This window comes from Psammomys obesus, unplaced genomic scaffold (genome assembly GCF_907164565.1).
Source record: "Psammomys obesus unplaced genomic scaffold, mPsaObe1.curated_primary_1811, whole genome shotgun sequence".
In the NCBI taxonomy this organism is placed as follows: Eukaryota; Metazoa; Chordata; class Mammalia; order Rodentia; family Muridae; genus Psammomys; species Psammomys obesus.
The window spans coordinates 1,977,000-2,004,728 of record NW_026585895.1 but is presented as its reverse complement, the minus strand read 5'-3'; the positions used below and the strand labels follow the sequence as shown (position 1 = coordinate 2,004,728).

Sequence of the window (27,729 nt, the reverse complement as noted above, 5' to 3'; positions counted from 1 at the left end):
TGGAGCACATCTCTCACCGTTCTGAGGGCTCGGCCTGGTCTGAGAACCCTGGAGCACATCTCTCACCGTTCTGAGGGCTCGGCCTGGTCTGAGAACCGTGGAGCACATCTCTCACCGTTCTGAGGGCTTGGTCCTCCTGCAAGCTCAGCGCATGACTTGCTAGACGGCATGTGTTAACATAGTCCATGTTCTTGTGGATTTAAAGACCTTACATTATATTCTTGCTCAGTCTACTTGGGGTCCCCTTCCCCTCCCCTTTTCTCCCCTTCCTCCTCTCTGGTCTCCCTGGACGGAGAGATTTCACACGAGATTAGATTAGAATTTTCACACCCAGTCATGAGGCATTGCATTTCTAAAGCTTTTCACCAGAAAGAGCAGAACAATGGCAACAGGAATTCTAAAACAACGAGAGGGTCCATTTTTGTACTTACTACAGATACGATTTTTCATAGAAAACTGTTTTGATAACCTTAAGCCAAACGTTACATATCTGAGCAGTTATTCCATTAACATGTCCTTGTTACTGATAAGTGGAAAAATTAATAGCTACTATTGTGTTTTCAGACTGGAACATAAGATTTCATTCCATTAATGATACCTTGTGATTTGAAACTAGAGGCTTCACTTTTCATAAATCTGTTCAAATCAAACCAAAAGGAAAGATATGAAACGGGAGACTCAACCAACTAGATTTACTTAGATTTAAGAATATCTGTAGATGCGTGTGTGTTTCGATTTACTAAGCATATGCATTTCCTTCCCTTGGTGAAGTCTTTAGTGAGCATTTTTTATTTAAACTGTAACTGAATTACAGGCACAGAAGTGCTTCAAAGCACCAGTGTTGGGGCTGGGAGCTGGGCAACGGCCCAGTCGGTGAGCGTCTCCTGCACAGGCGTGGATTCTAAGTGTGGACCTCCAACACCCACATAAAGCCAGAGTTTGCGGTGCCTGCAGCCGAGCTTCGAAGGTTCGGGTGGAGGGACGGGCGAGGAGCTACGGAGCTCGTTGGTTAGACGGCTTAGGCTCACCCATGAACTCCAGGTTCAGCGAGAGACCCTAACTCAGAAAATAAGGCGGAGAGCATCAAGGAGGGCACTTGGTGCTGGCTTCAGGTCACCCAGTGTACACGTGCACGCCTGCGCAGGGAGGCGGACACGCCCACACGAGCGCACACGCGCCGTGTACACCGCACAGACAATGTGTTTGGAAAAGCCCTCTCTTACCCTCCTCGCATCTCTCTGAGATGTGTAAGTGTTCTCTGTAAGTGCCACTGATGTTGGAGAGCCGGTGAGGGTAACCCCTGGCAGGCGGCAAGGCTGGATTCTAACGTAGCCTTCCTCCTATTTCAGCAGCAGCGAGCAGGCAGGCTACGCAGCGATTATCATGGAAAAGAAGGGGGTCCAAAGCGGGGCAGCATTGCTTGGAGAGTCGCGGGAGACCAGGCTCTTCAGCCGCTTTATGCTTTTTTCTTCACAGCACTGGAATGCAGGTATCATTCACAGAGAAAAAGATAGGTTGAGCAACTTACAATTCACAAAGCTAGAATCTATTAAATCAGAGTGAACCTTAACGTTTTCTAATGATAACTCTCATGTGATTTTTCTTATCTACCTAGTTTCCATTCACACTCTGCCTGTATGTTCATGTGGATGTGAGAGAAATAGTAATCATGAAGAAAGGCAGCTGGCGAAAATGTGAGTCAGGAGTTGCTGAGGGACTTTCTCAGCTGCGTTAAAGCTGCGGAGGCCATAACGTCACCAACCAAGCGCTGGGCTGGCTGTCTGCAAGCAGCTTCTGGCAGAACAGTTCTGCATTTCACAATTCTGTGATGAGATAATCCAGTGCTTTGCAACCTTTGGCATAAGATTAGTCCCTGGGGGATGGTGATGTTGAATAAAATTAATATGAGAAAGTCTTTTGTATATTTTGTGACAAAGAAATAACTGATCTAGTGACCAGGGGCAAGAATATTTACCTCGGCACAGATGGTTTTGTCCTCATTAGGGACTAGACTGATGGCAAATGAATCTTCTTAGAAACTCCTCAGTATCGACAGTAGGTGCACCTGTGAGAGCTACACAGTTTTAAGTTGCTATGGAAAAATTAAATTCTTAGCAGGGTGACTTTTTAGCAAATAACTAATAAAGAATGAAATTATTCTTACATAAAATAATTTAAAGTCCCTTTTAGTTCAGACTGAAATGCTAAGTAAATCATTAGCAAGCATTTTGATATCTGAGATTTGAGTTTCTTTTAGATACGCTCTTCTTGTTTGGTTATTATAATTAATTGCACAAATTAATGGATGTCACTGTGATTTTGGGTGTGTGTGGGGTATCTTGAGCACTCAGCGGTCATGTTTATCTCCTTGCTCTGTTCTCATTCTTTCTCATCCTCTGAGTTTCTTTCCTTTTCCTTAAAATTTTGTCCTCTATTTAAAGGGCTGTTTCCCTTCTTTCTGTCTGTCTGTTTCTCCATGTCTCTCTGTTACCCTCTTTCTTTTCTTCTCCATATATGAGAGAAACATGAATTATGTACTGGCTAACTTTGCTCATCATGACAGACTCCAGCCGCATGTGCTTTTTCTGCAGGTGACATAATTGTGTTTTATGGCTGATAAGGAGCCCTTGTGCAGCACACACTTATTTTGGATCTTTAGTCTCCTGGTGCGCACCTAGACTGGCTAATGATTAACGTAAGTGGCACAACTTAGATAACTTCTTCTTCCGACAAACGATGTCCGGTTTAAAAGCAAACGCACCGAGGACCTACTTGGTGCCAGTTAATGTGGGGCGTGGGGATACTCAACCCTTACCACGTCTCTAGTGGACACTTCTGTCTACATTTTCATAAATTAGAAGATTAAATACCAAGCAGAGGCCATAGAGCTAATTGCAGACCAGCTCAGGTCTATCTGGGTCTGAGACCCGAGGCCTTTCCTTCACATTACGGCATCAGAGAGACCTTCAGCTCGAGCCTTGTGGCAGTCCTGCTTCTGCAAGGTCCCCGACCACTCATTGCTTACACACCTTGTTTGGACAGAGTGCGGTAACCAGGCTTCCCATTTCTGGAAAGGTGTGCTTTTAGCGCTCTTCTCTCTTTCGCTTTATAAACTTTATAAACTTTATAAACTTGCTGATAATATTATCTGGGACACTCAGAAAATCTACACATCTCGGCTTCTGTACCAAGGCTGTTTGTGTGAGTAGAGATTGTTAGGCTGAAGATCTGTGGATGGGAACTTAGGGGCTGCCACGGGTTTGCTAGTCTCACTCCGACTGAGTGAGCAAAGACCCACCCTGGGAATCCTCTTAACCAAGTCCTTCCAGCCTCATTCTGCTCTTGGCTCTGATGTCTGTTCCCACGTCTCCTACCAAGCAAGGGAGGGAGGAGGCTGTGGTGTAATTGTTGCCCATTCCTGCCTGTGTGCCTACGCAGTAAACGATCTTAAAATGTTCTGCTTCACACACACCACATGTCTCTCCGATCTTAAAATGTTCTGCTTCACACACACCACATGTCTCTCCTCTCCTTCATCATGCTCAAGAAAGTTTGACTTTTAGGAAGCACAAGGATTTAAGTTTCATAAAGGCATCGCTATGACAAAAATCATTTCATAATGATGATGTCAGAAGAAAGTCTTGAAGCAAAGATTCAAATTATGATGGTCTATTGTTCACATTGAAACATCTTCACTGACCATGAAGAACCCATTAACTGTGAGTGTTGTATCTAGTCTGTTCTTATAAACACAATTTTGTTATAGAAATTACGATTATTATTATTACGTAATTAGAAATTATGAAGGGTAGCTGGTCAGATCCCCAAAAATCAAAAGATAACAGGGAGTACAGATAAATTGATACCTTTCCTTCAGCCTATCTTAACAGAACCAAAGACCCAATCATGTCAATAACTTACAATTAGTCAAATGTGTTATTTGGCATTAAAAAAAAACATAACAATCAAAATAATACAACACAATATAATCCAATACTCTTTTCCTCTAGCCTGAGTGTTCTTTTGTCCAAACAATCGGAGACAGACTTTGGACACTTGGTGTCAGAATAGATTACATATTTGACTTATGGGCTTAACAGCCTGTGTGCAGTAGACTTGTCCTTAATAGTGAAACTGTCTATTTGACACTTCGTGGGTCAAATTCCTTTCTGTTTGTTATACTCACACCATGATTAGCCCATTCTCCTCTCACACTTATAAATGTATAAGAAGTCACCAATTCTGTCATTCTTATGAATATCATAAGTTTGCCATGGTAGATAATCTTATAATTTATGCATAAAATCAGAAATGTATAGTTATATATAATTATATTTTTATTATTTAAGGCAATTTCAAGTTCAAATATATTTTCATTATATTCTTCCCATCCCTCAAGTCCCTCTCTCTAGATTCTCTCCCCCTCCCTACCCACCTAACTAGGTTCTTTATCAACAACAACAAACCCCAATACAACAACGAAAGTGCCTAAAACCAAGAAAACAAAATAAAACCACATCCAAAAAAGGAAAAGCAGAACATCCCATGCCGTAACCAAATAAAAGCACACAAAACAGCCTGTGGCGTCTGCTGTGCTGGTCACCTCTCCTGAACGTGAGCCTGTCCTGGCGTGGCTGGTACACCTGTGTCACTCTATTGGGGAAAACGGATTTTCCCTCTCCCAGCAGGTGTAAGTGAACAGTTCAGTTGTTAACCTTTACCCTAGTGGCTAGGTTTTCATTCAGTCATTCATGAATTCACTCATGCATTCATTATCTGTTTTAAAAAATACAACAAAATAAGATATCATAAGATAAAAGAAAAACCATTATATCAAAGTTGGACAAGATAAACCAGCAGAAGGAAAAGAGCCCAGAGGAGGCACATTTTGTGACTGACAGTGTGGTGTTTTTAGGGGATCCCTGTGTGTGCAAACAGGTGGCTCTTCGGGTCTTGTACCTCTCTAGGCTTTGTGGCTTCTATTGGTTTGTCTCAGAGAACCCTGCGGAGGAGAAGGCCCTCACGCAAACCCATGCAGGCCCTGTGCACGCTGCTCCAGTCTCTGTAAGTTCGTCTGAGCTTTGCTCATGTAGGCTTAGAGGGCCTCGTTCTCCTGGTGTCCTCCACACCCCCTGGCTCCTTCCTGCTGCGGGTTCTCTGAGCGCTGGGGGAAGAGATCTGATGGGCATACCTCATTCAGGACGGGGTGTTCTAAGGTTCTCACTCTGCGTCATTTTAATCTTGAGACTGTTTGTGTGCGTGTGTGTTCATATGCACTATGGTATATACATGGAGATCAGGACAATAGGATGGAGTCATTTTTCTCCTTCCACCTTGTGGGGGTGGGGATAGAATCAGGCTGTCAGACCCGGAGGCCAGCATCAGCTCCCGCTGAGCCACCTTGCTGGCTCAAAAATACAGATGTTTAAATAAATAGGTAGAGAATAACAGCTTTCGGGTTTGTTTTAGAAGTGTTGCTGTGCAGTGTTTACAGTGAATCCCCAGCACTGGGCTTACACTTTTAAGATGTTTTCAGTTAGGAACTTACTCCCAGTCCTTTCTATATTTCTGCCCTACCTTGGGTAACACCCACGTCCCTGTGCACAAACTGTCCTGTTTTGTGCCTCAGCCCTTGGAGTTTTATGTCTTCAGTGACTTGTTCCTGCTATGACATGTCAGCCAACCCCTCCCTCAGTGATGTTCTGGACACTTTGGACAGTCACCACTTCTCCTTTTAAACTTTAAAATCAAACAGACAAAACAATTTTATCTTTCTCTGTGTGTATGTGTATGGTGTATGTGTGTATGCCTGTGTGTGTGTGTATTGTGTGTATATGTATTGTGTGTGTGTGAACTTCGTTGCTCCACAGGAATTTTGTTTTGTTGACTAACACAGCTGTGCTGGCTAGTTTTATGTCAGCTTGACACAGCTAAAGTAATTTGGGAGAGGAAGCCTCAGTTGAGAAAATGTGCCCACCAGATTGGGCCGTGGGCAAGCCCATGGTGCATTTTCCTAATTAGTGACTGATGTTGGAGGATGCAGCTCATTGTGGGTGGGGCCATGCTGGGCATGTGCTCTTGGGTATGTAAGAAAGCAAGGTGGTCAAGCCTTGACTAGCAAGTGAATGACCAGTATTCTTCAGGGTTTTTGTACCAGTTACTGCCTGAGGTTGCTGCCGTTTTTGGATTCTTGCCCTGACTTCTCTCAGCGCTGGACTTTGATGTGGAGCTATGAGCTGAAATAAACCCTTTCCTCACCAAGTTGCTTTTTGATCATGGTCATAGAAACGCTAAGACAACAGCAGTAATTCTGAATCAAGTGGCTCCTCTGTGCGCCTCAGAGGTAGACAGCTGAGCAGTGACAAGATTGCACAACAGGTCAGGGCTCATCTCTTCATTTTTGTATTTTAAAAACAAATTTTGTCAAAGTTGCTTCTTTGATAATTTCATAAATACATTTTGAATTTTCACTCCCATTACTTCCCCCCCACCTCAACGTTGTTAACCTTCCCTCCTCTCTACAAGAGCCTTTCTCGAATCTGTGTCTTCTATCAACTTTAACCAGGGCCCTCTGTGACGACAGGTTTAACTGTTTGGGCCTGGTGGGCTCATCAGCTCGTACACAACTGGGGATTATGACTGCTTCTACACCCCAGACCCAGAATCCATCAGTAGCCAATGATTCAGTAGGAAATGGTGGGGCCCTGTGAAGACCTCCTGGAGCGCTGGTTCGAGGTTGTTAACAGGCCCAGTGCAGGCACCTGTCGTTGCTATGTTTACACCTTATTCCCAGGAGATGGTGTTCTGTAGCCCTTCCTCCCATCCACTGGCTCTGACATCCTTTCTTCCCCTCCTTCCACAACATCCACTGAGTGCTCCCCCATACCCATTCATCTTCCTCTTTACTGCTGCTGTGGGTCCTGTAACTGACATGCAGTCGTTTCTCACCCATGCTGACTGTAGACCTTCATATGTTAACTTGATCAAGGTGTAGCACTAGTTTGGTGACTCCTCACCATCGGTCTTCTGGACAGACAGACAGATATTATATGTCCCCCTTCCTTTGGCTCAGTTGGCTTTATTGAGTCTGCTATCAGTGCACACATCTCTCCTTCGTGTCAAATTTCCACATTCCTCCGAGTGTGCCAGGGGCACACTTCTTGTGCCCACTCCATGCATGCACTGTGACTGTTGATGCTGTGTTCTTGGATCCCTCCCTCCCTGATGGCAGAACGCCCCCTTCTTGTTCTCCTCACCCTTATTTGAGGCAGCCATTCTGCCCTGCCCAAGTTGGAAAGACCATTTCTTCCTTCTTAATTGCACTCCAACCCCTAAGGAATGCCATGCTTGGTTTAAAATAGTCATTCCAGTCTCCCGTTCTCCACAAGGCTGTTAAAAACAGCCTCCTTACTTAGCAGCCAGTCCTGAAAACACCGGACAAAACGGAGTCAGATGAAAGGGGAGGAGGTCCCCCCTATCAGTGGACTTGGAAAGGGCAGGGAGGAGATGAGGGAGGGAGGGTGGGATTGGGGAGGGAATGAGGGAGCGGGATACAGTTGGGATACAGAATTAACAAAATGTAACTAATAAGAAAAATAAAATAAAAAAACCCAGCCTCCTTTTTATTCAAACTACAAAGTATCTGGATTTAAGATTAAGACTAACACAACTTCTCCTGAAATGTCAAGTGTACTTATACTTCATTCATTCACTTAGACTCTCTTCTTTGTTGTTCTGTATCTTACAGGTGATATTTTATGTAGTTGGCCTTTGGGCGGCCCTTGTATAATCTTATCGGTTATCTATTTTAACAGTTACAGTGTTCGAGGACCGCTGCACTTGTACCCTTTAACCAGCGACTGCTTTTATGCCAGGTGCTGAGGCGCCGTTGCAGGTGCCCTGCCCACATTGTGGCCTCTTTCCATGCAGCTCTGTGGACCTGCTGGTAAAGTTCACAGGGTGTTTGGTCTTCTACAGCCACAGCTTTCCTCATAACAAGGCACCAGTCCCCAACTTGACCTAAAGGTCTCTTCCAACCCATCCTTCTTTCTTGTGTTTTTCATACCAAATGTTCTACAAAGTTCTGTTGCTAACCTATCTTGAATTTGTCCAGTTCCCTGTACTGTTTCCTTGGCATGAAACTTCTTCCCTCTTCTCTTTCACTGGATGCTTTCCGGGACAAGCCCCTAGTCCTGCCTGGGAATAGTGGGATTTCTGCTCTTTTTTTCTTCTTCCTTGTTTTTTAATGTCTATTGTGATTCTTAGCCCATTACATCTCCACTCTGCTGTTAGGCTTCCATAGCAGGAAATTCTAATGACTGGTTCATGGTGCCTCCTACGTCTAACAGAATTGGCTAATTACTTTCAATAAATAATTGGAGAATAGTTTAAGCACAAATGCTTCTAATGATGCATGGTATCGTTCAGTCAGAATTTTACAGAATTTCATCATGCAGCAAAACACCCAGTAAAAGGCTATAAATAATAATAATGATAATTCTGGGGCAGAAGTGAAAATTGGTTCAATGACCTCATGTTCATATGTTTACTCTGAGAATGTTTCCAACTTTGAGGACTGAGAATAACTGAGCACTGAAGAGGAAGGTTTTCGGGCGTAGACATGGAGGACAGCTATCTTTATCTGAGGCCCAAAGGTCACCCGAAAACCCTGGGCCAGAATTCTGTCTTTATTTGGTAATTGTAAGTTCTGTTGGCCTTGGGAGCTAAACAAACCCATTTGTGAAAACTGGAGCCACTGAGAGAGACACGAAGCACTGGGTGAGTCACTTACCAGGCCTTTGAATTCTCATCTATAAACTGAAGGTAAGCTAAGTCTGTGTCGGGGGTGTTGAAGGCCAAGGGAGGCGGCACAGGAAATGCTGCTAACGTGGCTCGCTGAAGCCGCCGCTCAGCACTTTAACTTCTTTCATTGTGTGATGGATTTTATTGAAATGAACAGGACACATTCGAGAATTGTGTGGTGTGATAGCAGAGGGGATAAGACATTGATGCGCAGATGTGTTGGTCCTGAGATTCTGTAGAGAATACTGACATTCTTGAGAGAGGCAAACCAAGGCTCTGTGCGATGATCAGGAGCAGAGAACAGGACATTTAAGTTAAATTTTCATCTAAATTTTGAAATAAGATGGTTTTAACTGCATTACTTCAGCTGGTCTTTGAGGACCAAAAACAGAACATTTAAGTTGAGAATCTTGCTTTTTGGCTTATGGACCAGTCTTGTAAATTGCCAACCTAGAACTCACTATGCAGTCAGGTTGGCACGGAACTTGTGATCTTCCCACTCCAATCTCGCAGCAGCTGGGGTATGAGTACCATCACACCTCACTGCGTCCCATCTTCCAGTTAGGTCAAAGCACAAATGTCTGTGGAAGCTACATTTCCCTGATTTCTTATTTATCACTTTACATCCTGATTGTACCCCCTCCTTCTGGTCTCCCTCACACACCTCTTCCCAATTCTCCCTCTCCTTCTCCTTAGAGAGAGGGGAGGCCCCCCATGGGTACCAACCTGACCTGGCAATTAAGTCTCTGCAGAACGAGGCGTATCCTCTCTCACTGAGGCCAGACATGGCAGCCACGGTAGAGGAATGGGATCCAAAGGCAGGCAGCAGAGTCAAAGAGGACCCCCTCTCCAGTTGTTATGGGCAGGACACATTTTGAGTCGAAGGCTTTGTGGGTGGAAAGTCCTGTATGACAAGAACTTTGAGTGTCTGAAGAAAGAAATTGAAGATATCAGAAGATGGAAAGATCTCCCATGCTCATGGATTTGTAGGATTAACATAGTAGAAATGGCCATCTTACCAAAAGCAATCTACAGATTCAACGCAATTCTTATCAAAATATCAACACAATTTTTTACAGACCTGGAAAGAACAATTCTAGGCTTCATATGGAAAAACAGAAAACTCAGAATAACTAAAACAATCGTGTATAATAAAAGAACTTCTAGGGGTATCTGCATCTCTGATTTCAAGCTATACTACAGAGCAATAGTAATTAAAAAAAAAAACTGTGTGGTATTGGTGTAAAAACAGGTTGATCAACAAAATCAAACTGAGGATACAGAATAAATCCACACACCTATGGACAGTGGATTTTTGACAAAGAATCCAAAAACCATACAATGGAAAAAAGAAAGCATCTTCAACAAATGGCGCTGGTCTAACTGGATGTCTACATGTAAAAGAATGCAACTATATCCATAATTATCACCTTGCACAAAACTAAAATCCATGTGGATAAAAGACCTCAACCTAAAACCGTATACACCAAATTTAATAGAATAGAAAGCAAGGAATAGCCTTAAACTCACTGGCAACAGGAGACAAGTTCCTGAACGAAACACCAACGGCTCAGGCACTAAGATCAAAATCAATAAATGGGACCTCATGAAACCGAAAAGCTTCTGTAAAGCAAAGGATGCTGTCAAGAGAACAAAACGACAGCCTACATCCTGGGAAAGGATCTTCACCAACCCTCCATCCAGGAGAGGGCTAATTCCAAAAATCTATAAAGGGATATATTTTAATATATCTCGTTGGATATCTGGAATCACAGATAGTACCAAACTCTATCTACCAAAACAATTTTCTTCTACATATGTACCAATTATACAGTGTACTTATGAAGCACTGAAAGGGATTACCAATAATAATCAACAGCAAAGCAATTATAACGCACTGTAACACCATCTCTCAGGATGTAGTCTTCCTCACCGTCACTCTATACACCTTATTGTACTTCTACCTGTTTACGTACATGAAACACTTAACGGCTTCTCTCAGTTATCTGAATCGCCAGCATCTTAACTCCTGGGGTCAGGGTTACCTCTAAGTTAAATGAGATATTTGAACACAAGCTCTGGGACAAGATCACAGTTCATCCACTAAACAGAGTCAGTGACTGAGTGGCTGGCAGGGATCTTTGTATTCAAGAGACAGTGAGCTGTTTATACCCATTAAAGACGTTCGGTGCTCTTTTGTCCTATGTATGAAGAAAGGTAGACGATAAAAGACATGCGTATTGAACAGAAAGTAAAAATTTAACGTAGCCACCAGACTTAGTTTGCCATTAAGTGACTTCTTTTAAAAAGTATAACTTATTTTGTATCTTCTTTATTATATTTAGGATTTATTGTCTAAGTCTGGGGACTCAGAAGTTCTCCTGAAGTTGATGAGCATATTTACATTTCATTTCGTGGTCACAAGAGGGAGTAAGAGCTCTGCCAAAGATGACACTCCTTCCCACTTTTCCTAAGTTGTGTGACAACTGGTTTCTCTTTCCCATTCTTCTAGAAGCCCTTTTCTGTGACACCAATGTTGAACTGACATCACCACGTACTTTCATAATAAAAGCCAAGCGCATGCAAAATATTAGACTCTTTGTATTTTGTGTCCTTCTGCAAAATGCCTGAGAATTCTCAGTCTTCCTTTTTACAGTGCTGCGCTGATCAGCGGGTTAGTGAGTCTGCTCTCAGCTGCTCAGTCATTGCAACAACGCTGAGCGTGACAGGGTCGCACAGCAGAGGCTGAGACACGAGAACAGAACATGCAGTGTAAAGAGAAAATCTGAAATTCCTCTTCTAAGGTGTCTGTAATCTAGGAGAACCTGCTCCTTCTCCTTGTGATACCATGTTTTCTTTAAAGAGCAGACACTGGAGTGCGGTCAACAGCGCTCTGTTCTGTGGCGTTCTACAGTCCACTAGGTAGTTGGAGAATAAGCGCTTCACATATCTCCTGTGCAAAGTGCAACATTTTGACCACTGAGAAGTTTCTTTTATTTATTTATTTGGGTTTTCAAGACAGGGTTTCTCTGTTTGTCCTGGACTCACTTTGTAGACCAGGCTGGCCTGGTCTCACAGAATCTCACAGAGATTTGCCTGCCTCTGCCTACCAGAGTGCTGGGATTACATGCGTGTGCCACTGCGCCCGGCTGTGAAGTTTAAGAGAGGGGCACAAAATCAATTTCCCCGTCAGAGTCTAGGCCTTCATAAGACAGCATCTGAATGCTGCTGTATATTCTTTGGTAGGATGAGTTTAGGCCCCCAGGATTGGTTCTTCCAGCATAGAGAGTCAACAACAGGGTAACCTTCAAGAATTCTGCAGCTGTGTAATAAAAGAAGCCCCCAAATTTAGAATCAAAGGAGTCATGTGTATGTTTTCCTCTATGTGCGAAGACGTGTAATGAGAACGTGACACTGAAATGCATTTTTAAAAGTCTTAAACTTTTTAATAATAGCTTTTATTGTTTAAATTATATCATTTGCTCCTTCTCTTTCCTCTGTCCAATCCTCCCATGTAGCCCCTTGATCTCTCTAAAACAACACATTTAAAAAAGTTTAATGGTGTGTACCTGCATGAATGGATCTGTTCTTGAGTGTGTGTGTTTGTGCACAAGCGTGTGTGTGTGTGTGTGTGTGTGTGTGTGTGTGTGTGTGTGTGTGTGTTGTCAGAGGTCAATTTTTGAATTATTTCTCTCCTTTCACCACAAGGTGGCTTCTGGGAAGTGAACGCAGGCTGTTGGGGCTGTACAGCCCCTTTGCCAGCTGGGCCGTCTTGCCAGCTCATACAATATAAGTTTCTAAGCCTTAACATAAACTATGAAATGTTTTCTTGACCAGAGATTCTCATAAGGAACAAGTACGCAGAACAAAAGAGTTACTAAGAATGTAACTTAATGTATAAACTCTAACTGAGGGCCAAAGGTGCCGATGCTAAGCAGCATGCAGGGTGTTCTTTTGAGAATGTCAGTACAAAGTATTCAGTTATATGTGACCACAGGTCGCTCCTAGTTTATTCATCTGGATATTTTGCTGCCTGAGCTTTCACCTCCAGACTGAACTCTGTAGGAGGCACTCTGGCTGAAAAGATGCACTTGTTTTTGTTTGTAATGCCTGAGCTATGACACACGTCAGCCTGCTCCATGCAGACTTCTGGGAATCTTGAAGAAATACCAGCACTTCCCCACCCCACCCAGAACTCCGAAAGTTTCCCACAGTCTTTGTGCTTCCCCTTCGTGCTGTTCACACTTATTGGAGTTTCGATACTTTGAGTAGTCATAAGTACTCAAAAGAACTGACTCTACATTGTCCCAGAGCTATCACCACAGAATTATTTACCTGACAGATACACATACTTTTATAGAGCACAGTTGTAAAATCTCATATTGGTTAGTGAAATGCAGAGATAGACTAGACTCGCCCTTTGTAAAATGTTTCCTTGCACGTACCCTGGCACAAACATGATGCACAGTGCCCAGGTCGGGCAAGGCTCAGACCTGCTTTTTGAATTGGAGTTTCTGATGTAGAATTTGTGTTAGTGCTAGAAAACAAAATAAATTTATGTCGTATAAGACCAGAAAGTTTTATAGAGAAAAGTATATGTATAAGCTCATTTTTACTTTAAATTCCAACTCTGAGAATTGAAAGATGGTGTCAACCAAGGCCATGCTTTCGATGACTTTGAGGAGATTGATACGTAATGCTGATTAAAACAGAAATAGTAAGCCATATGACAGATAAAATAGAGAGACAGGTGTGAGATTCAGTAGGAGAAAATGGCTCTAATGAAAAATTAAAGTTTGTCTTACTCAATAATATATAGCAAAAAGCTTCTCTAGAAGATGAGCATACCTGCTCCTGTGTTTAGCCCCAGGCTCGGGCTCACCTGCTGTTATCCTGAGATTAGTACGCTGGGTCGTAGCTGCCTTCATCCCTTCAAACTCTTGTCTAGATTCTTTCTGCTATTCACTGGATGTAAGCTCAGGGAGAATCTATTAGTTAAACCCTTTAAAAAAATGATTTCCAAGCTTCTTCTCTATTGCATTTTGTGTATGTTCAAACCATAAAAATTGCTAAACACACAGTCTTTGAATTCCTTTTATTTCTAGGTACTTTGCATATAGAATAAGCTCAGTGACACTTTTAAAAGACATTGGACCAAGGGATTCAGCTGGTTAAATTAAAGCAATGTTCCTTTAGGCTTCCTGTCCTTATGTATTTAGAGAAAATGCCAAATGAATTTGTAACTTGTATTTTTTTATTAAAAAAATTCATTAAATACATGGTCAAATTCTCTGATTAATATTATGTTTAGATATTTGGTGATTACTTCTGAAAGTGATTTAGACTTGGGTTTACCAGAAAGACCATGCTCTCCTTCAAACGCACATGGAAGCCCCTTGTGAGCTCTCACTTCTGCCACTGTCGTGTTTATACAACTACAAACATGTCATGTACAAGCACAGAAACTTCAGATGTTTTAATACTGCTATAAAATTAAAAGGATTCATCATGATTCCAAGATCCAATCACTGTGGAAATATTCTGTGTATATTTCAGCTTGAGTCTAGGTAAATGGACAGTTAGCAACTAAAACACAATCAAATTAAGATCATATTCACATATATGAATGAAAGGCCCACTAAATATCCAATAACCATGACAGTATAAAACACTGTTCTTTCATAGCACTATAAAATGTTAAGATTATGTCAATTGTGCCAATGCATTTTTGATGGTATTGAATAAAAATTTCTGTAAGTGTTTATGCTCTGTGCAAGAAACAGCTTTTGTAAATTTTACCTACTATCTCACATTGCATAATATTGGCGCATTAGTCTTTTATTACAAAAGAGTTGCTGTTATCGATTGCCTTTTGTATTCCAGGCCTGAGACACAGTTGTCAGTGAGAATGGAATTGGAATATGTACATCAAATGGGATCCCGTTCACATGTGAAGCTCTTATGATTTTATGTATATATCATGATTGCATTTATGTATAATAGTTTAAAAAGGTAAACAGCTTCCTGTTTTCTTCAGTTCAGTTCTAAAGGTTTTTAACAGAATATTTTGGAAGGCCCCAGCAATGAGAAAGATTTGGAGGATGCTTTTAGCCTGTGGTTCAAGTGAATATTAAAAGAAGTGTAGCCTGTCATCACCCAGAGAAGCAGAGGAAGGAACTGCGAGGTTGTGGGGGAAGCTAAAGCCTTTTGATGTTAGTTGAGAACAAATTGCTGAGCAGGGAGTGGCAGGAATGAGACAGAAATTTACATCTATGTATCTACTGAGTCAGCAATGAAAACTTTTCCTGTGATCTTTATTATTTGATTCATTTAATACTAAACGGTATTCATTAGTTTTGCAGCCTTTTTGGGCTCTCTGAATACCTCAAGGAATACGACAAAAACAGCATGTGTCATGGAGAGTTGGTCTGAGATTAGATTACCTAATCCTGTGAGTAAGGAATTTAAGAGGTTGTAATTTAACCTGTCAGCAGCGCTGGGGCTGTTCCTGTTAGTTTAGTCAGAGATTCTGGGGGTTGGATTTTGTGTTGTAGATGAATTACTGTGCTGGTTGTTTAAGGTGGAGAGAGAAGAGCAGGAAGGTATGTGGGCCCACAGGTTGCCACACAGCGGGGATTCAGGCTTGTGTGACAAGGACAGTGGGTTAGGGTCTAATAACTTGCCCAGGACTGCGTAGGTGTGGCCAGTGGTGGAGAGGAAGAGCTCTGTGTTGGCACCTTGTGTTTTTAGCTTATTTGGCTAAGTAGTATTCCAGGAAAGAGAGGGAAAATGCAGGAGAAAAACCCTAGTAAATAAAGCTCTTTCCCTAAAGCTAAGCCTGTGAAAACTAACAGGCTGTTCGGAGTCTGAGTTCATGACCTGCTGGCTCATGGTGGATCTCTGCGGCTTTTGCTCTCTCCTCCACCTTCAGCAGGGTGCAGCAGAATTGAGAAGATGACACAGAAATCAGAGGAAGTGATGTACTGAGCTCATCAACACTATCATCACCCGACTCAAAATCCATTTGCTTCAAAGTTATTTAGCCAGGGCTTCAAAAGAAGCATTTATTAGGATAGTATCATTTTGTTTGTTGAATATGAATTTGGCTTTAAAACTTTAGTATGATATGTAGCACATTTTACGTAGCAAAAAGTGGAGAGAAAGTTTTGACATGTGAACAGATTTTTAAGTGACAGCTGAGGTTAGAGTCCAAGCGGCCTGAATTCGGCTCCTTCCCCTTTCCAGGAAAGTTGGCTTCTTGCTGTATGAGCAGCATCTTGTTTCTGTGCTTTATATATTGGAATTTTGACTTAAATCATATCACCAGCCCGACAGTCACAGCCCTTAGATTTACATCAATATCATGAACTGTTTTGAGGTTTTTATGTTTAATCACTTGCATCCAGAACAACTCAAAGCATTCACACAACTTTTCCAGCAGTATTCTATTTTTGTATTATTTTTTTAAAGCTGTAGTTAACTTGTCCTCATCTAAGGATTTATATATACATTGTTCGTGTAAGAAATGTTTGCTCTGTGGAGTCTCCGTTACAAACAATGCTCTGAGATGCTTAACTGTTAACATCTGAGACAGTACTGATAATGGGGTTATGGCTCTTTTATATGGCTGCAATCTTAAATTTGAGACTGGAGAAACACTTCCATCTTTTCATGCCTTCCTTCCTACCATAGAAAGTTTCGAGAAAGGGATTCCTGATGCTATTTCTGCCATTTGCTTACATTACATGTATTTGTTCCAAGAGGGCACACCCTTGCAGTGTGGGAATCAGCTCTTCTGGGCAGAGCATTCAGTGCTGCAATTATCCTAGATGAGGCTGTGGGCTGCTTGATTTCCCCAGGGAGCTTTGCTAAGAGCGTTTGACAGCTTTCCCTCCTGTTGCCCTTCCAGCCACACTTATTTTCCAGCGTGCCAATCTATTGTAATTATCTCACCTTTAACCTCACACCACATGAACCTTCTAATTCTGACCCGTTGCTAAAATGAACTTGGGAAACACTTTATAATAATAATTTAGAGAGGAAGTTGGGCTTTCAATGCTGCCAGCTTCAGTGTTTTTAAAGCTCAAAACTCAATATCTTGTTGCATTACAGGAAAGGAAGATTCTTTCTAAAGCTTAAGAGTTAATCAGATCTAACACATTTCTCACAATTATTAAAATTCAACTGAACTGGATAAGTTGGATGTAATTCTAGCATTGTGAATGCATCCTTCAGGGCCAAGTTAATTAGTGTTTGCATTTCTAACAGGTGTTGGAGCTAAAAAGTAAAGCAGAGCTTTCGATATGTTGATAACACCCATTTGCAGAAAGCTTGCTCTCTACTGTCTAGGCAGCAGAGGTTTGTACTGGCACGATCCCCTTTTGTGGCAGAGGATAGGTCACATTTAAGTGACCGACGTTTAATTAACACTTCATGGTGAAGATTAATGTGTGTTTTCAGGATGCCAGCTAATCTTAATTTTGACCTATGAATGTTCTGAGTAATTTATTTTTGTCCATAAAAGCTTCCATGATTGTTGTGTTGTGTCTTAGCTATAACTCAAAGATCATTAAAGCTGGTCATTAAATTCAACATCTGAGCAGTATATTTATAAAAGTTTTTCTCTTCCTTTATAACATTTGAAGGTTTACTCCTTTTTGAAGACTTCTTTTTTTTTAATCTAGGAGAATGTTTCTATCTTGTCAGGACTTAAGTAAACTGAATCTTCTGAGATTAGATTCTAATGAAAAAGTCAAGATAACTTTAGATATTGAACATTATGAAGCTTAAGTTATACTTCCATTAAAAATTTACTAAAATTCCTTTAGAAATTTGTTACATTAACTCTTGTGTCTGACATACATAAGGTGAAGAAAAAGGCAAATTTTACGCTCTTTCTAAATATAACTTAAATACATCTAAAATATGGTATTCACACACACACATACACACACACACACCAGCTCAAACATCCCAGTTTGTGGTTTTTGGGACTTTTTGCTTGAGATTGCTACATTTTGATTCAGAAATTTCTCCTCTATCAAGTAACCTTATTTTGTGACTGCTTTATACAGACATTTAAAAAGCAAAATTGAAATAAATATTATGCTACATCTTCATATTCTCATCAGATTTGGTTTTAGGAACAAAAGTCTCAGATTGTTTACTAATGCTCCTGATTTGCTTAGTAAAGAGGAAATAGTACAGGTGAATGAAGACAGTTCATGTTTAATTCATAAAGCATAACTGTACTTCAGCCTTAGGTGTAAGTTTTACACATACTTTGTCTGTCTTTGTGAAATAGGCAAAATAGTTTCCAAGCTTGGGGACACGGCAGGGCCATGTTTGAGTAGCCATGAGCTCAGAGATGCAGTGTTAGCGGTGGATTCTTCTCTAAGGTCATGCCCAGTGCTGCAGCTTACGTGACGTCCTTTCATCGTCCAGCCTACCCTAGGGCTCTATCCAAAACTGGAATCTGGAACATCATCATTTTTATATCACTTGTGACTCTGACTCCGGGAACTCAATTAAATAAAACCCAGAATGTTGGAGAATATTGAGAACTGAGTACAGTTTTTTCTAATGCTTAGTAGCCATTATACAACAGGTAAACAACTGTTAGAACAAGCTTTTGTGTCACTGACATTGGAGAAAAAGTTGGTTTCTGCTTTTCAGATCTAAAATATAGATAGGTAGGAAGTGAAACAATATTTTCTGGCTTTGTTTGTGAAGCCTATTTGCTTGTTTTTTCACATAAGATTTTTCTAGTCATCAAGTTTTCTGTGTAGTTTAAAGATCAGAGATGCTGTTACAATGGATTAGCAGAGTGGCGAACTCCTAAAATTTTCTTGTATTTTCCCTGTCATGTCTGTGTGATGGACATCAAATTTAATTGACTAAAACTGTGTCCTAGTTAGAGTTACTATCACTGTGAATAAAAAGTTACTTGGGGAGGAAAGGATTTATTTGTCTTATGCTTCTGTACCTACAGCTCATCACCAAAGAGGTCAGGACAGGAACTCAAACAGGGCAGGAACTGGAGGCAGGCACTGATGCAGAGGCCATGGAGGGGTGCTGCTTACTGGCTTGCTCCCCATGGCTTGCTCAGCCAGAACCACCACTGCCGGAGTGGCCCCACCCATAGTAGTCTGGGCCCTCTCCCATCAATCATTAATTAAGAAAATGCCCTACAGCCTTGTCTAAAGCCTGATCCTGTGGAAGCATTTTCTCAATTGAATCTCCCTCCTTTCCTATGACTCTAGCTTGTATCAAGTTGGCATGGGCCCAGGGGGGCCTGCAGAGACTGATACTCCAACCAAGGACCATGCATGGAGAGGACCTAGACCTCCTGCTCAAATGAAGCCCATAGGCTGCTCAGTGTCCAAGTGGGTTCCCTAGTAAGGGGAAAAGGGCTGTCTCTGACATGAACTCAGTGGCTGGCTCTTTGATCACCTCCCCCTGGGGTGGGGCACAGCCTTGTCAGGCCACAGAGGAAGAAGAGTCAGCCAGTCCTGATGAGACCTGATAGGCTAATGTCAGCTAGAAGGGGAGGAGGTCTTCCCCTATCAGTATACTAGGGAAAGAGCATAGGAGGAGAAGAGGGAAGGAGGGTGGGACTGGAAGGAGATGAGGGAGAGGGCTACAGCCAGGATACAAAGTGAATAAATTGTAATAAATAATAAATAAATAAATTTTAAAAAACTAGCTAGCACACCGTTTATCTCACTGATAGCTTAGGTTTAGTTTGCAAAACCAGAATTCAATGTATTCTTCCAGGTATTCAATCAGACATGCTGCTTTGATACCACTACCATGGTTGATGGTTGATGGAGTGGAAAAATTTTAGTAGCAAATTTAGATGGAAGTGCAGTTAGAGAACTGGATGTTTGAGCAGGAGAAATACACTGCTTCTTCATCTTGGCTCCTCTCGGCCCTCTGCTTTTGAATAGTAAAGGGTTGGTGGCTGAACCAGACGTGAGCAGGTCCTTTGCTTTCCGTGCACTCCTTCTATGTGCCGTCACTGGCAGCACCAGCTGCTCAGTCGGTACCTTTGACTCGACAGTGGGTGTAGTGTGCGCTCACTCTCTGCACCTCGAGGCCCCGCAGAGGAATCACTGACCCTGTGCGCAGGGCCCAGTCTTGCCCTCCCTCATCCCTGGTCTGCTTCCACACCACCAACCTGGCAAAGGTAACGGGGTTCGCTTTGTTTGCGCCGGGGAAGTGGCACAGAGTTGTCCAGTCTCTTTCTTCAGCTTGACATATGTATCTGGAGGATTTTTTCCTGGTTATACTCGAACACTAACGTGATTGACTGTCTTCTTGTACATTATGTGCCTATGAATTTACCTTTCTGTGAAATATCTGTCCATGGTGTCCACATTTTTCTAGTTAGTCCTTCCTTATTGTAGCGATTGATTGGAGATATAAAAAGTTATCATTATATTTATGTTCTTAATCTGTAGAATATTGAAGTCCTTGAATTTAAAATGCTTTCCTCTGGGGAGGACTTCTCTTTGTCTTTTTATGAAGAGTCAAGGAGGGGTTATCAGTTGGTGATGAAGTTTAATCACTGAGCAATTGGCTTAGGGGTCTGTCATTGTAATGGTATTGTAAGTTTTGATAACAAATTCAAGGGAAATCAAGTCCATGGTTAAACAAAATTTCATAAAGAGATTTTTCTTAGACAGTGAAAGGTATTACTATCATTTCAAACTTATCTTGTTTACTGTAATGTCAAGAATTTCAAATATTTGCTTTTGTTTTAGGTATCGTAAAAACATTAATTTCATAAGCTCAAGTAAATCAAGCAGAAATGTGAGCTTGATCAGTGGGTATTAAGTTACATTTGGCTAGGGATGAGAATATGGCTCAGTGGTAGGGCACTTGCCTCTCCTCCGTAAAGCCCTTGGTTCAGTCCCCAGTAACGGAAACACGCACGCATGCGCACACACACACACACACAGTAATAAAAAGTACTGATATGCTAATAAGATGCCAGAAATACACTATAAAATTCAAAAAAGGTTAGGAGATTTTGAAAGTTTTTGTTATAAGGAAATAATCAAATCTGAGGAAGATAACGATGTTTGGTTTGATTTAAACATTATGTAATATATATACATGTTGAATATTATACCCTACCCTGTCTATGTGTATAACTTTATGTGTCAATAGAATATAAGGTAAAAGAATGTTTAGTTAACACTATTCCTATAGTAACTGATCCAACATCCAGACGCTTATACAGAAGCCTTCAGCTCATGTTGGAACCTTAACCCACGTTCCCATGGCTCTTCTGCTTGATGGTCCATGTACTCAGCTTTGGAGCTGATGAAGGTTAGCCTTATATCATCAGTTTGTAAAGCGGGTGCACTTAAACACTAAATTTAAATTGAAAAGGACGTTGCGATATCAGTAGAGTGTCCTGTCTACCCTTCAGCCCTTCCCTCTCATTGACATCTTACACAATTCTAATGCATCTGCAGCACTAAATGCCTAGTCTTTAACTAAATTTCACGACTCATTTGCTACTGTGAAACTTCATTTAGAACACATACCAGTTTTCAGTTGTTAAGTCTCCTCTGTTTCTCAAATTTATAATATTTCTCAGACTTGTTTTTCCTGATGTTAACAGTTTTGAGGTATATCGGTTGAAGGTTTTGACAAAACAAACAAACAAACAAACAAACAAACAAACAAAAAAAACCCCCAACCTTCTCAAAATGTTATAGTGCTCTGGTTTGAAGGCATCAGTTTTTGCAAAGGATTTCATGGAAGCGAAGCGCCCCTTTTCATCACATCTGGTGGCGGTGATTGCTGTCAGGATGACTTTAATTCCCATCACCAGGCCATGGTGGTTCATGCCAGGTTTCTATGGCAAAGTGGATATGCTGAGTCATCGTGAATGTGCTGAGTCATCATGAGCAGCCCAAGTCTGAGGGTGATGCGTCAATACAGAAATAATAGCAGTTCCCATCTTTCCGAGGTTATGAATCACACATCTTCATAATGCTGTTTGCATGTTTTGCATTTATCTTTGCTGCAATCATCTCCTGTGTTGTTGGCAGTATATCTTTCTCTTGTCTGATTTTTTTCTCAACTCTTTGTTGACCCTTGCCAGGGGGTATTTCATATAATTAAAATTACCTACTTTGTGGTCCTCTGTGATGAGCTTCGTTTGTGTGTACCTGTGTTTGTATGTGCTCATGTACATCTATGGTTACAGGATAACTCTGGGTGTCATTTTTCAGGCACTCTCTACTATCTGTTTGTGACAGCATCTTTCATTGGTCTAGAGCTTTACCAAGGAGGGTAGACTGTGTGGCAAATAAGCTTCAGAGATCTGCCCATCACAGCTTCTCATCTTATGACAGAGGGACCTAAAAGCATGTGCCCACACGTCTGGCCTCTTACATGGCCCCTGGGGATCCAACCCAGGACCTCCTGCTTGTGAGCCAAACACTTTACTCAGGCATCCATTTCCTCCTCTTCTGGGACTGGCCTTTTGGTGAACAGTTTTGAACAGCCTACAAAGGACCGTGTCAACACAGCCGCTTATGAAGTGCTGACTGAGCACATCTTGCGTGAGGACCGGCCCTATTCCAGGCTCGACATCTCTAGACGTCTAGCTCTATTCCTACCTTATCAATACCGAGTATTTGATGCATCGTATACTACGAAATGTGCCAAGTATTTGATGTCTGACTGGAATGGAATACTTTTCCTTTTTCCTAGGGAGAGTTCCTGACATCCACAGGGAAAAGGCAGTGGCCACCAACCACTGGTGTGCGGTTCTCACGAGGGAGTTGGGCTTACACATATATGATTGTGTGGCTTCTGGAGTAACAGCTCAGAGGGGGGTTTAGGAGCCTCCCTCCATCTTTTTCAGTAAGTGAGGGGACAGGGTGGTTCCTGCTGTTCACTGGCTAGGGTAGCAACTGATAAGAATGAGCTGGAACTCACGAGGGTGCTCAAGAGAGCTAAGGAAAATCCTTACCCTAAAGGAAGTTTAGAGTCTTGTTACTGAGATTTTATATCCAGAGGAGTAAGAAAGACGGTGCTCAAAGGTCATTAGCGTTATTACATGCTCTGTGAGAGATTTGTTCCAGACCCCTTCACAGGGAGCATCAGCTGTGGTGGAATTCTTCTCAGCGAGTAAGAGACTTTCCCCAGACTCTGGAGTGATGGGACACCAATCCTTTCTTACATTCCAACCATTTTCCCTACTTCTTAATCCGATCTTACCTTACCCTCCACCTCTGAGACATTGATGCCTTACTCTTATGGGTGGATGAGGGCTGAAGATTCATTTTCTGAAGCTTTTCTCTGGGATGTAGACCCTGCCTATTTAAGGATCAAAGTCTAGAGCCAACAGTTTTTGAGAAGGTCTGAGCTTGTATATCACAGGATCTTCATTCTATGGAAATCCAGAACAGATGTTGTTAGCTGGGCCATCAAACCTATATAAACAAAGAAGCACACAGTGGATGTGAGCTTAAGCTTGCCACCAAAAACAGCAGGCTTTTAAAAATGAAATGCCTGAAGTAATGATACCGACAAGTCATTAAAGTTTAAGCAATGCACAGAGATTGAATCTTGGTGTGTAAATCTTGCAGACAGGGATGCACTCCTCATGTACATATACACGTGTGGACACTGATTTATAAATGGACAAATCTCTGTATTTAAGAAGTTAGGGTAACTTCTCTTCGAGTTTGAAGAACTTTTAAGTCTTCTAATGGCCTGCAGGTGAAAGAGAGCCTTTCTTCACTATGCTGTTTAAAACTTAATTTTATTCATTCGTCAATTTTAGCTGACAGTGAACTTGTATGTTATGTGCTGTGACGCATTCATACTCACTGCCCTCTCTCACCCTTCACCTGCTGCTGCTGGCCTCCGTCTTCCAACCTCATCCCCTCAGATGTGTTTTAGGCAACAGTGCTACAGAGATTGTCCCTAGTGACTTCCAGGAAAGACCGCAGCGAGCAGCAGGACGTGTGCTGGAGACATAGCTCCAGGCTGCAACACCCCAAGGGATTCTCAGCTTCCACTCAGATGAAGCCGGGACAATGGGCTTTACCACGTAAAGAATTCAGAACGAGTGAGTGCAAAGCCAAGCCGGGGCTCATTAGAGGAGGTTTTAGTGCAGATTTGAGCATGGGGATTGACACAGAGGTGCTCAGGGGAAGGTAACATATACGCAAGCCTGGCTGTGGTCTTTTCAAGAGGACAGTCTAGACATTTGTGTTGATCTGATAGAACGCAAACATCTGAGATGTGTCAATCTGAGAATAGCTGTCTTCAGTGAGAGCCACAATTCTGTTGGGGTAATGAAAATTGGGATATGACCTTGCTATTCTGAAGCATTCACTAAGTGGCATGATTTGCAGCATTTCATCGTTACTTTTCTAATTTTTTTCACTCTAATAGTCAGGTACACTTCTAATAATCTATATCGAGACTAACAGATACTCAGAAACTCATAAATCTAGTAACTTGAACAAAAAATCACATTAACCAAGCTTTTGCATACAATTTTTATTTACTTATATCTGCCTTCCTTATAGAGCTCAGCCTCAAAGGGATGATGGTATTCAAAAATTAGACTTTGTGATACAAAACAGACAGACAGTTACCTTTCTTCCCTAGTCCCTCATCCTGATTTAATTCCTTATTGATGGCTCAGCAGGAAGCAGCAGCAGAGCTCATAGTTCAGAAACTTTCTACTCAAGTAAGGTAATATCAGGAAAGTCAGGGCTCATGACAGTGACATTCATTGTGTGCCTGACTGGTACCCAGACTGTGTGTCAGGCCTCTGTGGCTCCAGGTGTCTCTGCTCATCCTTGGAGGGAGAAGCGGATGCTGGGACAGATTATGCTCATACAAACGATGGTACAGATGCCCTTTGTGACTTTCATTCTCTCTCTTCCTAGGTAATGGAAATTAGTGATCATAGATGCAGTCCTGATTTACACACCATTGCTAACATGCCAGAGTGTGGAGCACGAGGAGACCTGTTCATTATCCTGGTCATGGAAGACGGGAAACCGGAAGGTCCTGTGCTTTTGCCACAAGCACAGGTGATAGATCTTGGCTTCATAGGGGGAAATGGGCAGAAAATGTTGAGTTTTTCTGCTGTGAAACAGATTTTAAAGACTTCTTATTTGAACACAGGCTCAACGTGAAAACCCTTCTTGTAACCTCACATTCATGACCCATTGTCCCCTCTGTGGAGCCATCTGCTGATGCTGGGACCTCCGCCCAAGCTTTCTCTTCGGACAGGAAATCGCTGCCAAAAAGGGGTGAAAGATTGTAACAGCTAGAGGATCAGGGAGTTTGCTGTGGGATAGTGTCTCCTAGAAATGGCAGAAACTACAGCCAGAGAGTCTCATCAACGTGGCTGGCTAAACATAAACTAAACAAGGACAGTAACAACAGACAAGCTAAGATGGACAGGGGAAGCCCACAGGCCTCAGTCCCACACAAAGAATTACAGGCAAATAAGGAATGCTGAGAATGGGAGAGAAAGTGTCCGCAAGGAAGAACACAGGAACTGGTTTTCCAATACCAAACGGCCAACCCTAAAAACATACATACAAGTACCATTATACAGCCTGAGCAGGTTGTATTTATGTATATAGGATTACATATGTATATATGTATGTGCCAACAATTAACTTAAAAAGAGGCGTAGATTTGACAGAGGGCAAGGAGGGTTTGGGGGGGAGAAGAAAGAAAGAGGAAAAATGTAATTATAATCCTCAAAATGAAAGAAATAACAATAATAGCAGTAAAAGAAATTCACTGCTGAGAAGGGTTAAAAGTCTTTGTTCTTGCAAAGGATCTAGGTTCAGTTCCCATCACCACTGTGGGGTCCACAGCCATCCATAACTCTAGGTCCAGGGGTCTGTCTCCCTCTTCTCACTCTTCAGGCATCAGGCAGGCATGTGGCACATACAAACACACACAGATACCCACAAGTAAGTAGCCATAAAATACTAAACAGCAAACAAACTGTTCTCTGGTAAAAAGAGAAATCATGTACAGTTCTTTTAATACAACAAGAGTGAATGATTCTTAAGGTTATATAATGTGATCTTGAAAGCATGGTTTATTGTCTGTGTGAATTAAAGTATAGAAAATATCAAACCTTCACCTCATTTTAGGTTGTCATCCAGGTTTCAGACATGTTTAGAAGGAAACTACCGTGGCCTTAAGTGCTTTGCCGTGGCTTTCTACGTTAGTGTGTCTTAATTTATGACTTCGTCTCTGCTTCCTGTCACTGAAGAGTGAAGGCTGGCAGGCACTGCAGAGCTATAGCCAGTGTTTAAGGAGGGCTCCTCCGTGACAAAGACCATCAGGTGCACGTTTTCATCCGTCCAGCACAATGCCTTGGGTACAGTGGCCATTCACTGTTTTTAGTGGATTATTATAATTAAACTTAGGGATGGGTTCCAGGAACACGACAGCTGGATCTTGATTCGCCCCCTGCTGCCACCGAAGAGAGGCATGCTCTGACACAGTCCGAACATTTAATTTAAACTATATTTTCAAATATTTTCTTTTAAATAACAAAGGCCTCCAATAAATTTTCAATAACTTTTATCACATATTGTTATAGAGAGTAAATTTGATGAAAGGGAAGCACCTAACCTCAAATTCAACAAAAATTGCAAAACCAAGCATATTTATTTATCCTAATACTAAAATCTAGATTGCTGCCGTGGCCAGCACATACATTCCATAATTAAGACTTTTCATTTTACCCTCACACAATGAGGCAACTGCTCTTTATCATGACTTTGAGAGGTTGAGTAGTGAGCACCCTTGTGTATCTTTCCATTTCCTAAGTCTCTGTCCTGCCTTGTACACTTTCTTATCGAAGCCAGCAGACATCCTCCATCTTTGTTCAAACCCTTGACAGAGTTTTGAAGTTTCAGAGGAGTTTCAAGTGGGGTTATCTCTCTTTGCTTCTTGCAGCCTGAGTCAAATAGCTTAAGTGTAAGAAACACTAAAAGCAAATAATGTATTGTCTCATGCCTTTGGTTTGCCTTCCTTTTCTAAATAGGGCTGCATCGCACTGTGCGTCTGTGGAATTTTACAGCTTCCTACTGCGAGAGAAATGCTGAACAGCCCTTTGCTGCTCCTCATGTCCTGGATGTTTAAGATAAAGGTGGCACTTGTGTCTAGAGACAGCCTCTGTGTGAAGGGGGTGGGGAGACTTGTGAAAACACTTTGTGAATTCAAAAAGTCCATTTGTTGCTTGACTTGTATCCTATTGTCTGCTACTGAATTAAGGATGAGAAACAGCTTGCTTGAGCCAGAGTACTCTATGCTCCATTAAAAAAGTAAACCAACACACACACACACACACCACCACCACAAAACAAAACCCCACGATTGCCCAGTTTTGAACAATTTCTTGCAAGTTTTAAACCATTTTACCTACTTGATGAATTAAGAAGCTGATCAGAAAAATAAAATTTAAAGCATTCAATTGATTTTCCTTGCAATTTCCTCTCTTTTTGTTTTCGGGACTGCTGTACTATTACAAATAGCCTCGATTTTTAAAATTTGTATTACTGCAAACATGTGTGCTAGGCCCCTGAAGAGGCAAAGCACTGGATCAGGCTGCCTCTGACTCAGCCCAGGAAAGTTCTCCCAACCGATTTCCCAGCCAGAGGGTAGGAAAGTCTCTGCCAGCTTCTACCACAGAGTCATTACAAGGATTCTGTGAGCATTTGGAAATGAAACTTTCTTTACAACTGTAAGTCATAGCACCTGTGACACACATGGGCACGGTGCCAAGCACAGGCACGAGTGTGTGACAGGTTTCCTGAGGATGCCCATGAGAAAAAAAGTGAAGTCCCATTCAGCCTCGAAGGCACACACGTGCAAGGCCAGTTACTCCTCAAACTGCCTCTTCCT

At 41.9% G+C, this 27,729-nt stretch overlaps 1 long non-coding RNA gene across 2 annotated transcripts in view; it reads left to right on the top strand.

Moving 5' to 3' along the window:
• LOC129671165 (uncharacterized) overlaps positions 1–27,292 on the top strand; it is a 92,196-nt gene extending 64,904 nt beyond the window's left edge. Inside the window, exons 3-4 of one of the 2 annotated variants that reach the window (XR_008719315.1) lie at positions 24,735–24,881; positions 26,870–27,292. This is a non-coding gene — a long non-coding RNA (uncharacterized LOC129671165). Of the gene's footprint in view, positions 1–24,734; positions 24,882–24,975; positions 25,545–26,869 lie in introns of those variants that run through there. The other variant, XR_008719314.1, reaches the window with a different exon arrangement.
• The last annotated feature ends 437 nt before the right edge of the window (positions 27,293–27,729 follow it).